The following is a 17501-nucleotide window of genomic DNA, read 5'->3' as shown; positions in this document are numbered from 1 at the left end:
TGACCCTTGACCTCGCTCGCCATCAACCCTGACCCTTGACCCCGCTCGCCATCAACCCTGACCACTGACCCCACTCACCATCAACCCTGTGCCCTCCCATGCCCCTAACCCCCCCCCCCCGCCACCTTCTGCCTGCAGCTGCAGTCTCCGCTGCTCTGGGGAGACTCACCTTCCCCTCTGGCTCCCACCGTTACAGTCACAGCTCAGCCTCTATGTCCCAGGGAGAACAATCCCAGCCCCTCCAGTCTCCTCCATTCCAGGCTACCTCCTGGTTCACCTCGTATATCACTTGGGCACCTTACAACCCAGCGGTATGCACATTGATATCTCAAACCGCAAGTAACCCCTGCATTCGCTCTCCATCTTTCCCCCACCCAAGTCGTACAAACTTTAAAGTCGTCTTGTTGAGTCTCATTGTCTGTAACTTGTTTTCACCCAGCACACAGCTAAGCCTGTTTCCTTTATTATTGTTACTTTTATGCATATCTTTTATTCATTGTTCTTTATCTCTACGTCGTACACCGTCTATATCTCTTCTTTCCTTTTCCCCCAGCTCTCAGTCTGAAGAAGGGTCGGGACCCGAAACGTCACCAATTCCCTCTCTCCAGAGGTGTTGTCTGACCCACAGAGTTACTCTTGCTGTTTGTGTCTATCTTTGGTTTAAACCAGCATCTGCAGTTCCTTCCAACACAAACCTCCTGGTGAATCACTTCTGCACCCTCTCGATTGGCAGCCTGTGCTTCCTAGGTTGCAGCATTGAGAACTACAAGTGTAGTTTGATCAAGGTTCAGTCCAACAGCAACATGAAGTCCCAGCTCCTTCACATGCCTCAGGTTATGAAGGCAAACACACCGAATACCCCCTTGCGTCCTGGACCGAAACGTCACCTTATCTTCTCTTTCCCCCCGTACTTACCTAGATTCACACATGTATCTACCTCTTGCCGCTGTCCAACAATCTGCCTATCAGTTAACCCCCTCACCTGAGGTCATCTGTCGCTGGCTCTCATTTGTCCGGCCCCTTCCCTCTTCCAGTTCCTTACCCGTCCCTCCACCTCCAATCAGTCCGAAGAAAGGTCTCTATCCGAAATGTCACCTATCCATGTTCTCCACAGATGCTGCCTGACCCGAGTTACTCCAGCACACTGAAACGTCACCTATCCATGTTCTCCACAGATGCTGCCTGACCCGCTGAGTTACTCAAGCACTCTGTGAAATGTCACCTATCCATGTTCTCCGCAGATGCTGCCTGACCCGCTGAGTTACTCCAGCACTGTGCAATGTCACCTATCCATGTTCTCCACAGATGCTGCCTGACCCGCTGAGTTACTCCAGCACTGTGAAACGTCACCTATCCATGTTCTCCACAGATGCTGCCTGACCCACTGAGTATTGTCTTTCCGCGGACTGATATGCACGGAACAAATACCTACACTATACCTACTACATGTGACAATAAACTAAAACTGAACTGAGTTACTCCAGCACTTTGCATCTTCTTTTGTAAACCAACATCTGCAGTTCCCTGTGTCTACATATTACTGGATTAGTCCATTGTACAAATGGTGATTGTACATTTGTGTGTGTGAATTCCTTCCATTTGGCCTATAAATTCATGGCAATGAGATTTAAAAATCATGTTATATTGCGAATTCTTGTGTGAATGTTATTTGGACACTTAGGCTATTTAAAAATGTTAATCTTTTAACAAATGGATAGATGTTTAGATCTAGTAATTAAATTTTGTAATTAGCTACAATTAGGTAACAAACTAATTATATGCTTTAATTTCAAGTCATCCAAGTAAGATTGTTTCAAAATGCTTCAATCTATAATAACTGACATTTTCATTCAGTTCTCTTAATTTTTAAGAAAGTTATGGGCTTTTGACTGTCCTCGATCACAGCTTTTGAGTTAAGTCAATGGAAAAGCAATAGGGAACAAGATGCTAATTTCCGAGTATGAAAATGGCCATAACTTTTTTAATACTGAAGATATGAAAGTGAATTAGGTGTCAAATTAAACTTATTTTTATGATTTATCTGATGGGATAAATTGCAGACTTGATTTTTAAAATCGCAAAATTTTGTAACATTGCTATCTACAGCCTTCTGTGGCAATAGAAATTAAAGTGGCCTGTATTACAAAGAAACTAATCGGGTGGAGTTGAAATTTTTCTATTGTGTACTTGGTCTGCAACAGATGCGGATAAGGTTGCTAACAATTGGGCGGTACAAAGCTGCCGCCTTACAGCGCCTGAGACCCGGTTCAATCCTGACTACAGGTACTGTCTGCACGGAGTTTGTACGTTTTCCCTGTGACCGTGTGGGTTTTCTCCCGGTGCCCTGGTTTCCTCCCACACTCCAAAGATGTGCATGTTTGCAGGTTGATTGGCTTTTGTAAATTGTACATTGTCCCTAGTGTGTAGGGTAGTGCTAGTGTACGGGGTGATTTATGGTCGGCGTGGACTCGGTGGGTCAAAGGACCTGTTTCCAACACTGTAAGTCTAAAGTAGTTACAACATCCACTGCAGTAGGCAAAGGTCTCGTTGATTTTAAATTATTGACATTTAGATTGATTTTTCTGATGCTTTTACACCCTGTTTGGCAAAGGGTCATCTTTTGAACAAATAATCAACCCTACTTGATATTAGGATCTATATTCTCTCCTCCCATTTCAAACTACAGGGAGTCCAAGGCAATGAAAGATAAGAGTGTCCCTATTCACATTCCAGGAGTCATATACTAGAGCATCTTTCAAACCATTATACCCTTAGCACCATGCACCACAGAAACAGGCCTTTCAACCCAACTTGCCCAAACCAGCCAAGATGCCCTTTTTCTATGCCAGTCCTACCTGCCTATGTTTGGCCCATACCCCTCGAAACATTTTCTACCCATCTACCTGTTCAGTTGACTTCTAAATATTGTGTAGTTCCTGCCACAACTACCTCCTCTGGCAGCTCTCACTCAAAACCCAACACCCCTCAGATTCCTATTAAATCTTGCCCCTCTCACCTTAAACCCATGTCTTGATTCCCCTCCCGGGATATAACACCCTCTGCATTCACTCTTTCTATTCCCCTCATGATTTTATACACCTCTATATGATCACCTCTCAGCCATCTGTACCACTACACCCACCACCCTCTGTGTGAAAAAGCTGCCTCTCAGGTCCCTATTACAGGTCCCACACAGAGAATGGTGAATCTGTGGAATTCTCTGCCACAGAAGGTAGTCGAGGCCAGTTCATTGGCTATATTTAAGAGGGAGTTAGATGTGGCCCTTGTGGCTAAAGGGATCAGGGGGTATGGAGATACTGGTACAGGATACTGAGTTGGATGATTAGCCATGATCATATTGAATGGCGGTGCAGGCTCGAAGGGCCGAATGGCCTACTCCTGCACCTATTTTCTATGTTTCTATGTTTCTAAATCTTTCCCCTCTCACATTGAGATGGGTGTATGGAATGAGCTGCCAGAGGAGGCATTGACTATCGCAACGTTTAAGAAGCAATTGTACAGGTACATGGATATGACAAGTTTGGAGGGATATGGGCCAAATGCAGGCAGGTGGGACACGTGGCCGGTGTGGGCAAGATGGGCCAAAGGGCCACACTGCATCACTCTATATCCTCTGACTCTTGCCCCTTATGAGAGAAACCAGAATCTCATTAAAGTTTGCGTCTGTTGTAGACTTTGAACTAAACAGCACGGAAACAAGCTCCTGTGTTTTCAACTTTTCACATTTCCAAATGTTTTATTCAGAAGTCACAAATATATTGCAGCAATGGCAGATGTGCTGCCATACAGCACCGGAGACCCGGGTTCCATCCTGACTGTGGCTGCTGTCTGTGGGGAGTTTGCATGTTCTCCCCGTGACCGCATGGGATTTTCTTCGGGTGCTCATACGGTCATAGAAGCAGAGTTAGGCCATTCGGCTCATCGAGCTTAATCCGCCACTCAATCATGGCCGATCTTTATCTCCCTCCTAACCCCATTTTGCTGCCTTCTCCCCATAACCCCTGACTAACACCGGTGCCCCGGTTTCCTCCCACACTTCAAAGATATATGGGATTGTAGGTTAATTGGCTTCAGTAAATTGTCCCTAGCATGCAGGAACTAGTGCATCCTATCTAATCATTAGTCGGCGGGGAAACAGTGGGCCGAAGGGCCTGTTTCCATGCTGTGTTTCTGCTATAAAGTAGTATTTGAGCCGTGGAAGAATGCCATGCACCTACCGCAATTCTTTTGTACACCTTTCCACGGCTGTTTTCGAGGCTGACGCGAATGATGACACTTTCCTTGATGGACTGAGGAAGTGACATTGTGGAGCTGCGGGAACTCCCCGAGATGGTGTCGTTGTTGTCCTTGGAATCATTGAGGCAGCAATGCAAGCAAAAAATGTTGCGGAGAAATGATGACAGTCGGGAAGAGGCCTTGTCCATCGAGTGGGTGGATGGTAATGATTCTTTTGGCTGGAAAACAAAACAGTAAGGATGAGAATTTAGATATTTCCAATCCAACTTTTCAGTTCTATCCTCAAGCCAGGCTGCTCCCATCCTCTATATAGGATGTGGTGATCTTATAGACGTGTATAAAATCATGAGATTAGTTGCTGCCTCACAGATCCAGAGACCAGGGTTCGATCCTGACCTCAGGAGCTGTCCATGTGGAGTTTGCACATTCACCCTGTGAACATGTGGGTTTCCTCCGGTTTCAAGTGTCATGAATGTTTTATTGTCATATCCCATTTCCTCTCACATTCCAAAGATGTGCAGGGTTATTGGTTATTTAGCTTCTGTAAATTGTCCTTAGTGTGTAGCATAGAACTAATGAATGGGGTGATCGCTGGTCGGCACAGACTCAGTGGGCCGAAGGGACTGTTTCTCTAACGTAAACTAAACTAAATATTGGTGTGATGCACTTGCAACATGCAAAGCTTCACTTGTAATGTATTGCTTCTGCATAACACAACGACTGCTTAAAAAGCAGCCAAGTCTTATTTGAGTGACTTTACAGATACAGTGCGGAAACAGGCTCTTCAGCCGACCGAGTCCACACCGACCGGCGATCCCCACACACTATCCTCACACCAGGGACAATTTACGACTTGCAGAAGCCAAGTAACCTACAAACGTGCACGTCTTTGGAGTGTGAGAGGAAGCCGGAGCACCCGGGGAAAACCCACGTGGTCACAGGGTGAACGTAAACTCCGTACAGGCAGCACCCTTGGTCAGGATCGAACATGGGTCTCTGTCGCTGTAAGGCAGCAACTCTACCGCTGCGCCACAAAGTGCTGGAATAAGTCAGCTCACTCCATAGATCTCAGCTTCACTTTATCCTTCCACAGGATCGACACGCCCAATCAAAGCTCCTCCACTTACCTGACCTCCACTAAGGATCACAAACCTGCCTTTCTCCAGACCAGGCCCCCCAGCAACTGCGGAGTTACTCCAGCACTTTGTCTTTTTATGTAAACGAGCATCTGCAGTTCCTTGCGTCCACCCCTCATTAGAACGCGTTAGACGGACGTGCGCAGCACAAAACGTTTTACAAGGAAAAGGTTCTAACTTTTTGTAAACAAAATGTTTTACCAGAAAGTCGCTTGGATTCGAGGGCTTCATCTACAGGGAGAGGTTGGATAGACCTGCATTGCTTTTTCTGCAATGTCGGAGGTTGAGAGGAGACCAGTTAGAAGTATATAAAATTATGAGAGGCACAGTTAGGGTAGACACTCAGAATCTTTTTACGCCAGGCTGGAAATGTCCAAGACTAGAGGGTATCGCTATAAGGAGAGTGGGGGAAAGTTTAATGGGGATGCGCGGGGCAGTGGTGGGGGCCTGGAATGCCTGACCTGGGGAGGTGGTGGAGGCAGATATGACAGGGGTGTTAAAAGCTTTTAGGTGGGCATGTGGAAGTAGAGGGGAGAGAGGGATATGGATCATGTACTGGCAGATGAGAGTTTAATCTGGCGTCATGTTCGGCACAAACATTGTGGGCTGAAGGGCCCATTCCTGTGCTGTACTGTCCTACGTTCTAACCATCCTATCACCAACCAGAGAGCAGTCCCCACCTACCATCTACCACAGTTGCAGATGTTTTCTGCCGCTCTCACCTCCGGCCACAAACTCTTTGAATCACTTCCCTCTGGGAGGCGACTCCGGACTATCAAAGCTGCCACAGTCAGACATAAAAACAGCTTCTTCCCACGAGCAGTAACTCTATTCAACAGCCAAAAGACTAGCCTCTTTTTACTCCGGTACTTTATTTTCACATGTTTAAATTATAATGTTTTATTTTTAATTGTCTACTGAATATCTTGTTGTTACCTGTGAGCAAAGCACCAATGTAAATTCCTTGTATGTGGACATAGTTGGCTAATAAAATTGTTATTCATTCATTATTATTCATTGAAGACAATAGACAATAGATGCAGGAGTAGGCCATTCGGCCCCTCGAGCCAGCACCGCTATTCACCGTGATCATGGCGCTCATCCACAATCAATACCCTGTTCCTCCCCATAATCCCTTGACTCCGCTATCTTTAAGAGCTCTTTCCAGCTCTCTATTGAAAGCATCCAGAGAACTGGCCTCCACCACCATCTGAGGCAGAGAATTTCACAGACTCTCAACTCTGTGTGAAAATGTTTTTCCTCATCTCCGTTCTAAATGAATGACCCCATATTCTTAAACTATCCCTCAGACTATCTTAAATCAGACTTTACCTTGCACTAATTGATATTCCCTTAATCCTATATCTGTACACTGTGGATGGGTTGATTGTAATCCTGTATTGTCCTTCCGCTTACTGGATAGCACACAACAAAAAAGCTTTACACTGTACCTCGGTACACGTGACAATAATAAACGGAACTATACTCTCAGCAGGTCAGGCAGCATCTCTGGAGGATGTGGATAGGTGTTGTCTTGGACCAGGGGCGGAAAACCCGGGGGGGCCAGAGGGGACACGTCCCCTCCATGTTTTGAGAGGTGGGGGACATCCCCCCCAAATTTTTGTAATCCGGATTTTAAAACCCGGTGAAATCTCCGCTTTCTGCAAGACAGTGGGGGTGGGACTGATGATCGAGGGCGCGCCGATTGGATAAGAGAGACGTAGGTCAGCAGGCAATGGGGACGGGACATGATTCAGTGCGATGATTGAAGGAGGGAAGAGTGGCACAGACCTGCGCCTCATCCGCAGCCAGGATGAACCGGCGCGGTCCTGTCCCCTCCCAAGTACCTCCCCCCCCCTCCCCGCGGGTGGCCAGAGAGGTCGGCAGCAAAGATCCTCCACTATAGGATGTTTGGTCGGGAATTAGACGGGCCAGCACAGAGAAACCGCGCTAAACCCAGCTAACTCGGCCTGTCCCACCAGGTGAGCTTACAACCCTTCCTGGACTTGCGGGAAATATGGCCAGCGCGGAGAAGCAGCGCTGGCATCCCGTCAGTCCAGACAGGGCTGTTGGTTAACCCGGTGAGACAGGCAGAGTTGTGCTGCATTTAGCGCTGGATTGAGCCTCCGAAGCCTCGTGCGTGTGTGTGTGTGAGTGTGCGCATGCACGCGTGGCCGCCAAAATATTGTGTCCCCCGTCCCCTCCATGTTTTGATAGCGAGTTCCGCTCTTGTCTTGGACATTTGCAGCCTGGGGGAGAAAGATTCTGACAATCTGCCCTATCTGGACCACTCATCATTTTATATACATCTGCCAAGTCTCCTCTCATCTTCTGACGTGGCACAGAAAACAATCCAAGTCTATCCGACCCTCTGCCTGTAGATGAAGCCCTCTAACCCAGGCAGTATTCTGGGAAAACCTTTATTGTTTTCACAAAGTTAGAACAGTCACGTCGTAAAACATTTTGTGCTTGAAACGTCACGCTGGGACACTTGCACCCTGCTGAGTTACTCCAGCACTTTGCATCTTTTTTTTAAAGTACGCAGGCATCTACAGTTCCTCATGGCTATGTTTTCATTTTTTTAGTTTTAGAGAGACAGCGGGGAAGTAAGCCCTTCGGCCTACAGAGTCCGCACCGACCAGCAATCCCCGCACATTACACTATCCCACATACACTAGAGACAATTTACAGTTATACAAAGCCAATTAACCTACAAACCTGTATGTCTTTGGAGTGTGAGAGGAAACCCGAGAACCCGTAGAAAACCCACGCAAGTCACGGGGAGAACGTACAAACTCTGTACGGACAGTACCCATTGTCGGGATCGAACCCAGGTCTGCGGCGCTGCAAGTAAGGCACATAGAAACATAGAAACATAGAAAATAGGTGCAGGAGTAGGCCATTTGGCCCTTCGAGCCTGCACCGCCATTCAATATGATCATGGCTGATCATCCAACTCAGAATCTTGTACCTGCCTTACCCCCCCGATCCCTTTAGCCTCTTAAATATAGCCAATGAAAGGGCCTCAACTACATTCTGTGGCAGAGATTCACTACTCCGTGTGAAAAATGTTTTTCTTATCTTGGTCCTAAAAGATTTCCCCTTGATCCTTAGACTGTGACCCCTTGTTCTGGACTTCCCCAACATCGGGAACAATCTTCCTGCATCTAGCCTGTCCAAGCCGTTAAGAATTTTGTAAGTTTCTATAAGATCCCCCCTCAATCTTCTAAATTCTCTGTAGTGCCTAAGATAAGGAGACCAAAACTGTACACAATACACCAGGTGTGGTCTCACAAAGACCCTGCACAACTGCAGTAGAACCTCCCTGCTCCTATACTCAAATCATTTTGCTATAAATGCTAACATACCATTTGCTTTCTTCACTGCCTGCTGCACCTGCATGCCTACTTTCAATGACTGGTGTACCATGACACCTCCCCCTTTCCTAATCGGCCACCATTCAGATAAATGTCTACTTTCCTGTTTTTGCCACCAAAGTGGATAACCTCACATTTATCCACATTATACTGCATCTGCCATGCATTTCCCCACTCACCCAACCTATCCAAGTCACTTTGCAGCCTCCTAGCATCCTCCTCACAGCTAACACTGCCCCCTCGCTTCGTGTCATCCGCAAACTTGGAGATGTTGCATTCAATTCCCTCGTCCTAATCATTAATATATATTGTAAATAGCTGAGGTCCCAGCACTGAGCATTGCGGTACCCCACTAGTCACTGCCTGCCATTCTGTAAAGGACCCGTTTACTCCTACTCTTTGCTTCCTGTCTGCCATCCAATTCTCTATCCACATCAATACTGAACCCCCAATACCATGTGCTTTAAGTTTGTATACTAATCTCTTATGTGGTACCTTGTCGAAAGCCTTCTGAAAGTCTGGATATAACACGTCCACTGGTTATCCGTTATCCACTCTACTAGTTACATCCTCAAAATGTTTTATCAGATTTGTCAGACATGATTTACCTTTCATAAATCCATGCTGAATTTGTCCAATGATTTCACCACTTTTCAAATGTGCTGCTATCCCACCTTTAATAACTGACTCTAGCATTTTCCCCACTACCGATGTTAGACTAACTGGTCTGTAATTCACCGTTTTCTCCCTCCCTCCCTTTTTAAAAGTGGGGTTAGCTACCCTCCAATCCTCAGGAACTGCTCCAGAATCTAAAGTGTTTTGAACAATTATCACTAATGCATCCACTATTTCTGGGGCTACTTCCTTAAGTAATCTGGGATGCAGCCTGTCTGGTCCTGGGGATTTATTGGCCTTTAATCCATTCAATTTATCTAACAACACTTCCTGACAAAACCTGGATTTCACTCAGTTCCTCCATCTCATTTGACCCCCGGTCCCCTGCTATTTCCGGCAGTTTATTTAAGTCTTCCCTAGTGAAGACAGAACCAAAGTAGTTATTCAATTAGTCTGCCATGTCCTTATTCCCCATGATCAATTCACCTGTTTCTGACTGCAAGGGACCTACATTTGATTTAACTAATCTTTTTCTCTTCACATATCTATAAGAACTTTTGCAGTCAGTTTTTATGTTCCCTGCCAGTTTTCTTTCATAATCTATTTCCCCTTTCCTAATTAAGCCCTTTGTCCTCCTCTGCTGGACTCCTAGTCCTCTGGTAGGCTGCTTTTTCTGGCTAATTTGTATGCTTCATCTTTTGTTTTGATACTATCCCTGATTTCCCTTGTTATCCACGGATGCACTACCTTCCCCGATTTATTGTTTTGCCAAACTGGGATGAACAATTGTTGTAGTTCATCCATGCAGTCTTTAAATGCCTTCCATTGCATATCCACCGTCAACCCTTTAAGAAACAATTGCCAGTCTATCTTGGCCAATTCACGTCTCATACCCTCAAAATTACCTTTCTTTAAGTTCAGAACCCTTGTTTTTGAATTAATGATGTCACTCTCCATCCTAATGAAGAACTCAACCATATTATGGTCACTCTTGCCCAAGGGACCATTCACAACAAGACTGCTATCTAACCCTTCCTCATTACTCAATACCCAGTCTAGAACAGCCTGCTCCCTCGTTGGTTCCTCTACATATTGGTTTAGAAAGCTATCCCACATACATTCCAAGAAATCCTCTTCCTCAGCACCCCTGCCAATTTGATTCACCCAATCTATATGTAGATTGAAGTCACCCATTATAACTGTTTTACCTATGTTGCAACGCATTTCTAATTTCCTGTTTGATACCATCCCCAACTCCACTACTACTGTTAGGTGGCCTGTACACAACTCCCACTAGCGTTTACTGCCCCTTACTGTTTCGCAGCTCTACCCATATCGATTCCACATCCTCCAAGCTAATGTCCTTCCTTTCTATTGCGTTAATCTCCTCTCTAACCAGCAATGCTACCCCACCTCCTTTTCCCTTCTGTCTATTATTCCTGAATATTGAATATCCCTGGATGTTCAGCTCCCAGCCTTGGTCACACTGGAGCCATGTCTCTGTGATCCCAACTATATCATAGTCATTAATAGCCATCTGCACATTCAACTCATCCACCTTATTACAAATGCTCCTTGCATTGAGACACAAAGCCTTCAGGCTTGTTTTTACAACACTCTTACTCCTTATACAATTTTGATTTTTGCCCTGGATTTGTCTGCCTGCCATTTTCATTTTTCACCTTGCTACCTATTGCCTCTCCCCTCATTTAACACCCCTCTGTCTCTCTGCTCACACGTTTAAGAAACCCACCACCTCTTATTATCTGTTTATTAACTTTTTCTTCTTTCTCCCACCATGTTGGGTCTGAGTGCTTCCCATCTCTGCCTCCTGCCTCACACACTGTCTACTAGTTTCTCTATTTGAATCCCTTCCACCAACCGTTCTAGTTTAATGTCTCCCCCGTAACCTTTGCAAATCTCCCCGCCAGGATATTGGTAGCACCGATACTACCGCTGTGCCACCATGCTGTGTATGAGGCAGAAGGTCTTCATTACCTTTCTTTGCAGCTCCTCAGGCGTATCGTCGGTCGTGTCATCAGCAATGTCTGCAGCGGTGTCATCGGCGGTGTCGGTGGCGGTGTCTGCGGCCCTGTCGGCGGTGGTGTCTGTGGCCCTGTCGGCGGCGGTGTCTGCAGTGGTGTCGGTGGCCCTGTTGGTGTTTGTGTCAGCGGCAGTGTCTGTGGCCGTGTCTGCGGTGGTGGCGTCGGCCGTGTCTGCGGCTGTGTTGTCGGCCATGTCGGCGGCCGTGTCGGCGGCCGTGTCTGCAACGGTGTCGGGGGCTGTGTCGGGGACTGTGTCGGTCGCCCTGTCGACGGTGGTGTCAGTAGCCCGGTCGACGGTGGTGTCGATGGTGGTGTCGGCGCCAGTGTTGTTGGCGGTGAGGTCGGTGCCGGTGTCGGCGGCAGTGTCGGTGCCAGTGTCTGCGGTGGCGGTGTCGGTGGCGGTGTCAGCAGCGGTGTCAGCAGCGGTGTCTGCGGCTGTGGCTACGGAGGTGTCATTGGCCGTGTCGGTGGCCATGTCGGTGGCCGTGTCTGAAAAGAGCCTGCGAGTAGGGAGCATAATCCATCAGCACACCCATCTGGAGAAGCCATGCCTTTCCGGATGGGTCACAGAGAGAACATGCAAACTCCACACACACATACAGCCGAAGGAGAAGGCACTCGAGTTCTGCATCAAACTCATTCCCAGCCTCGGCAAGGCCATCAGCATAATCAAGGACAATTCACATACTGGCCACTCCCTCTTTTCCCCTCTCTCATCAGGCAAAAGATATAGAAGTGTGAAAACATACAGATTCAGGGACAGTTTCTTCCCAGCAGTTATCAGGCAACTGAACTATCCCACCCCAACCAGAGAGCAGTGCTGAACTACTATCTACCTCATTGATGGCCCTTGGTCTATGTTTGATCGGACATTACTGGGTTTATCTTGCACTAAACATTATTCCCTTATCATGCATCTGTACACTGTAAATGGCTCGACTGTAATCATGTATTGTCTTTCCACTGACTGGATAGCACGCAACAAAAAACTTTTCTCTGTACCTCGGTAAACGTGGCAATAAACTAAAATGACCCGGGTCTCTGGCGCTGTGAGGCAGCAGCTCTAATGTAAATTGGCTTCTTTGAATTGTCCCCGAGCGTGTAGAATAACATAGAACTAGCGTGTGGGTGATCGTTGGTCAGCGTGGACTCGGTGGGCCAAAGGGCCAGTTTCCATGCTGTAGCTCTAAAACTAAACTAAGGAGGATTCAGCATATGTGGGGGATGGGAGCTAATTGAGATGGATAAGGATGCCAGAAACAAATTATGGCAGAATGAATAATGAACAGATGTTTAAAAACTGGAGTTCAATGGATGGTATAAAACATAGTTTGAGAGAAAGAAGAATGGGGAAACAAGGCGTAGACTAATTTCTAAATGGGGTGAGAATCTAGAAATCGGAGGTGCAAAAGGACTTGGGAGTTCTGGTGCAGGATTCCCAAAAAGGTAATCAGCAAGACAAATCGGTGATAAAGAAGGCAAACGCAATAGTAGCATTTATTTAAAGAGGGCTAGAATACAAAAACAGGGATGTAATGCTGAGGCTCTATAAGGCGCTGGTCAGGCCACATTTGGAGTATTGTGAGCAATTCCGTGCACCATATCTGAGGAAGGATGTGCTGGCTATGGAGAGGGTCCAGAGGAGGTTTACGAGAATGATCCCAGGAATGAGTGGGTTAATCTATGATGAGCGTTTATGACGGCAGTGGGCCTGTACTCGCTGGAGTTCATTGAAATGTACCAAATAGTGAAAGGTTTGGACAGTATTGATGTGGATAGGACATTTCCACTCATGGGAGAGTCTCGGACAAGGGTTCCCAGCCTGGGGTAAATTTACCCCCCAGAGGGTACATTTCGCCTACCCAGGGGGCAAATTTATTGATTCTGAATTTGTACATATTTTTTCTCATTGACTGACTGTGTTTGGTTCTGGTATACTGGTCTCTGTCCATCATTAGTTGTTCATAAATAAGTGAAATAATATTGTAATGTGTTATTAAAGTTGCCAGGGTAAATAGGATGAAAAAGGTTGGCAACCCCTGGTCTAGGAACAGAGCCTCAGTACTAAAGGACATTCCTTTAAGAAGGAGATGAGGAATGTCCTTAGTCAGAGGGTGGTGAATCTGTGGAATTCATTGCCACAGGTGGCTGTGGAGGCCAAGTCATTGGATATTTTTAAGGATAGATTCTTGATTAGAACGAGTGTCAGGGGTTATGGGGAGAAGTCAAGAGAATGGGGTTGAGAGGGAAAGATAGATCAGCCATAATTGAATGGTGGAGTAGACTTGATAGGCCGAATGGCCTAATTCTGCTCCTGTAACTTATGATCGAGGGGTCAATGTTACCTGAGGTGTTAACATATGATGGACAAGTAAATGGGATTGTGGTGATGTCCATGATACAGCGAGTATTGCTCAACGTGGTGAAATGATGCAGTCATCCCTTCTAAGCTTACTTTAGAGATACAGCATAGAAACAGGCCGTTCGGCCCACCAAGTATGCGCCAACCAGCGATCACCCGTACACTAGGTCTACCCTACTCACTGGGGGCAATTTTCAGAATTAATCTACACACCTGCACGTCTTTGGAATGAGGGGGGAAATCGGAGCACCCGGAGAAAACACACAGTCACAGAGAGAACGTACAAACTCTAGTCCCACCTGCCAGCATTTGGCCCATATCCCTCTCAACCTTTCCTATTTCCAGACCTGTCAAAATGTCTTTTAAATCGAAGATAAGACACAAAATGCTGGAGTAACTCAGCGGGACGGACAGCATCTCTGGAGAGAAGGAATGGGTGACGTTTCATGTTGAGACCCTTCTTCAGAGTGATGACGAGAGTGGGCACAGAGATAAAATGTAGTCAGAGACAGTAAGACTAATGAGAGAACTGAGAAGGGGAGGAATGGAGAGAAAGAGAGAAAGTAAGGGCTACTTGAAATTAGGGAAGTCAATGTTCATACCACTGGGGTGTAAGCTGCCCAGGCAAAATTTGAGGTGCTGTTCATAAGTTCATAAGTGATAGGAGCCGAATTAGGCCATTCGGCCCATCACGTCTACTCCACCATTCAACCATGGCTGATCTATCTCTCCCTCCTATCCCCGTTCTCCTGCATTCTCCAAATAACCCCTGACACCCGCACTAATCAAAAATCTATCTATCTCTGTCAGTCTGAAGAAGGGTCTCGACCCGAAACGTCGCCTATTCCTTCTCTCCATAAATGCTGCCTCACACGCTCAGTTCCTCCAGCATTTTTGTCTACCTTAGATTTTTCCAGCATCTGCAGTTTCTTTCTTAAACAAAAATCTATCTATCTCTGCCTTTGAAATATCCATTGACGGCCTCCACAGCCTTCTGTGGCAAAGAATTCCACACAATCACCACCCTCTGACTAGCAGCAATTGTGAAACCAGTCTCAGACAACTGGGTACCTCCAACCACCCTAATGTAAGGCCTCCAGAATTATACATGTTTACATGTATCCAACATTGCTAATTATGACCAATGCAGTGAGCTGCGGCCAATGCTCACGCTAAACCCACTAAATTATTTAATCTTCTTCAAACAGATCTCCTGGCAGCAACTTCAAGGAAGCAAATTTCAATTTGATCGTCCAAACCCTACCTCCAATTTGCACTGGGCCTCACTCTGACAATGGAGCCTGTGAGGCCAAGGACAGAAAGGTCAGTGTGGGAATGGGAGGAGAATTAAGTGTTGAGCAACCGGGAGATCAGGTAGGTTCTCCAGTAAAATCTCGAAGGATAATCCAGAAAGGCTCTGGAACCAAAAGGCTCTACTCACCATGGAGGGCAATGTCAAAGATCAATGAAAAACCAAAGATAGATACAAAAGGCTGGAGGAACTCAGCGGGACAGACAGCATCTCTGGAGAAAAGGGGCAGGTGATGTTTCGGGTCTGAAAGTAAATTTTTCCCATCTCATCTTCAACCTATGTCCTCTGGTTCTTGATTCCCAAACCAAGCGTAACATACTGCATTCACTTTATTATTCCCCTCACAGTCTTGTACACCTCTCTAAGGTCAGCCCTCAACCTCCTGCACACCGAACCTGCTCAACCTCTCCCTATGGCTCAGGCCCTCAAGTCCTGGCAACATCCATCGTAAATAGATACAAAAAGCTGGAGTAACTCAGCGGGACAGGCAGCATCTCTGGAGAGAAGGAATGGGTGATGTTTCGGGTCGAGACCCTTCTTCAGACTACCAAAGTAAATCTCGATACAAATCAAAAGCACATACTGTAAAACGACAAGGCCGTAAAGTTTAATTGGCCATGTGGAAGGTGAAGTGGCAGGATATAATTAATGCTGCTGCACAAAACCCTTTGTCGAGAATGTGGCGCAGTCATTACTTACGAAAGATTGCAGCCAAAAATGCCTTGCGCATTCTAAATGGTCACATAATGGAACAGAGCGTCCATTAATTAATTATTACACGGCGCGTGCTGCGGAGTAGGAATAATTGATTACTTCATCGCTTGCCTGAGCTCTGCATTATTTCCCCTCTGTGTGATGTACGGAAATAGCATAAAATAGTAAGGCAGTGGTTTCACATCGATAGTTCGATAGTGGTGGTAAATTTCTAACTCGAAGTACCTGCTCAAAGAGAGATACAGCGTGGAAACAGGCTTCTCAACGCAACTTGCCCACACCGACCAACATGTCCCTGCTACACTAGTCCCACCTGCCTGTATTTGGTACATATCCCTCTAAACCTGCCCTATCCATCCAAATGTGTTTTAAATATTGTTATAGTCCACTACCCCCTCTGGCAGCTCGCTCCACACACCTTCTGTGCTGGACCACTTTCTGTTTGCCTGTATTAATGCCACCTGCTGGATACTCCAGTTCCTACAGCTTTGAGTTACCTTTCCTGTTATGCAGGAAGTGATCATAAACCAGGAAGTCTAGCTCAGGTTGTAATTCCAGTGTGCAATCTACCGCTATCCTACCCCACCAGTTTGTTAGACGCAATGTCTGTGAGTAATTACGTTTGTTAACAGCAACTTTATATGTTATAAATGTTATTGTGCAGGATTGCTATTATTAACAAAGCTAAGAATGTTTCATGTACCCTGGCTGGTTTCTCACATAACAGCACTGTATTTAGTGGTGGCATCATAGTTTATGTTTCTATACCGAGTGTATAACGTTACTAAATATGCGGTTTCCCTTTCTGCTTGTATGTTACAGTTTCACAGTTGAATACAGTAAAGAATCAACAACATCTACGGGTCTTTATTGGATTAATTGTTTAACTTGCTAGATAGCTGGATAGGGACATTCAGCAAGTCCAGTATACCTTCTATCCTCTGTGTAAAAAAGTGGCCCCTCAGGATCCTATTAAATCTTTCCCCCCACACCTTAAACCTATGTCCTCTGGTTCTCGATTTCCTCAATTCTGGGTAAAAGACTGTGCATTTACCCAATCTATTTCTTTCATGATCTGATACACTTCTATAAGATCAGCCTCCTGCACTCCAAGAAATATAGTCCTAGCCTGGCCAACCTCTCCCTATAGCTCAGGCCCTCGAGCCCTGGCAACATCTCGTAAATCTTCTCTGCACCCTCTCCTCCAGATTGACAACATCTTTCCTCTAACAAGGTTCATATGTGAAATATAATGGACGGGTACATGGATAGGAACAGTTTAGGAAGGTTATGGGCCAAACACAGGCAGGTGGGACTAGTGTAGATGGGACGTTGGTCAGTTTGAGTAAGTTGAGCCGAATGACCTGCTTGCATGTTGTGTGACTCTTGGCAGGAGAGATAGTTATCCAGTGTCGACTGAATCCATGAGTGGCTATTCATCCCAACCCCGGGAAAAATACATCAAACACTAACATCAAGCAGTGCGCATACGCAAACACACACAATGTACAGGTCCACCACCGATTCTGCGGCGACTGGTGGTCCAGACAAAATTACGAGTGCACTCTTGAAATGCTCCCGGAACTCCCCCCGAAAATGTGGTACCCAGGCCGGGTGAGGCGGCTGATCTTAACCTCATCGGGACTTCTGTGCCGATCGGTGGGATGAATTTGCCCCCTGCGG

At 46.2% G+C, this 17501-nt stretch overlaps 1 long non-coding RNA gene across 1 annotated transcript; it reads right to left on the bottom strand.

Moving 5' to 3' along the window:
* Positions 1–17254, bottom strand: LOC116970731. The gene is made up of 3 exons (XR_004411295.1): positions 17150–17254; positions 17036–17037; positions 1–11 (listed from the first exon to the last, which is right to left on the bottom strand). It is a non-coding gene; the product is annotated as an uncharacterized LOC116970731 (long non-coding RNA).
* Positions 17255–17501: the final 247 nt, after the last annotated feature.

The sequence above is a fragment of the Amblyraja radiata genome, chromosome 3 (genome assembly GCF_010909765.2).
Source record: "Amblyraja radiata isolate CabotCenter1 chromosome 3, sAmbRad1.1.pri, whole genome shotgun sequence".
NCBI lineage: Eukaryota > Metazoa > Chordata > Chondrichthyes > Rajiformes > Rajidae > Amblyraja > Amblyraja radiata.
Note: the sequence above shows the minus strand (reverse complement) of the source record. Positions and strands in the feature narration are given on the sequence as shown.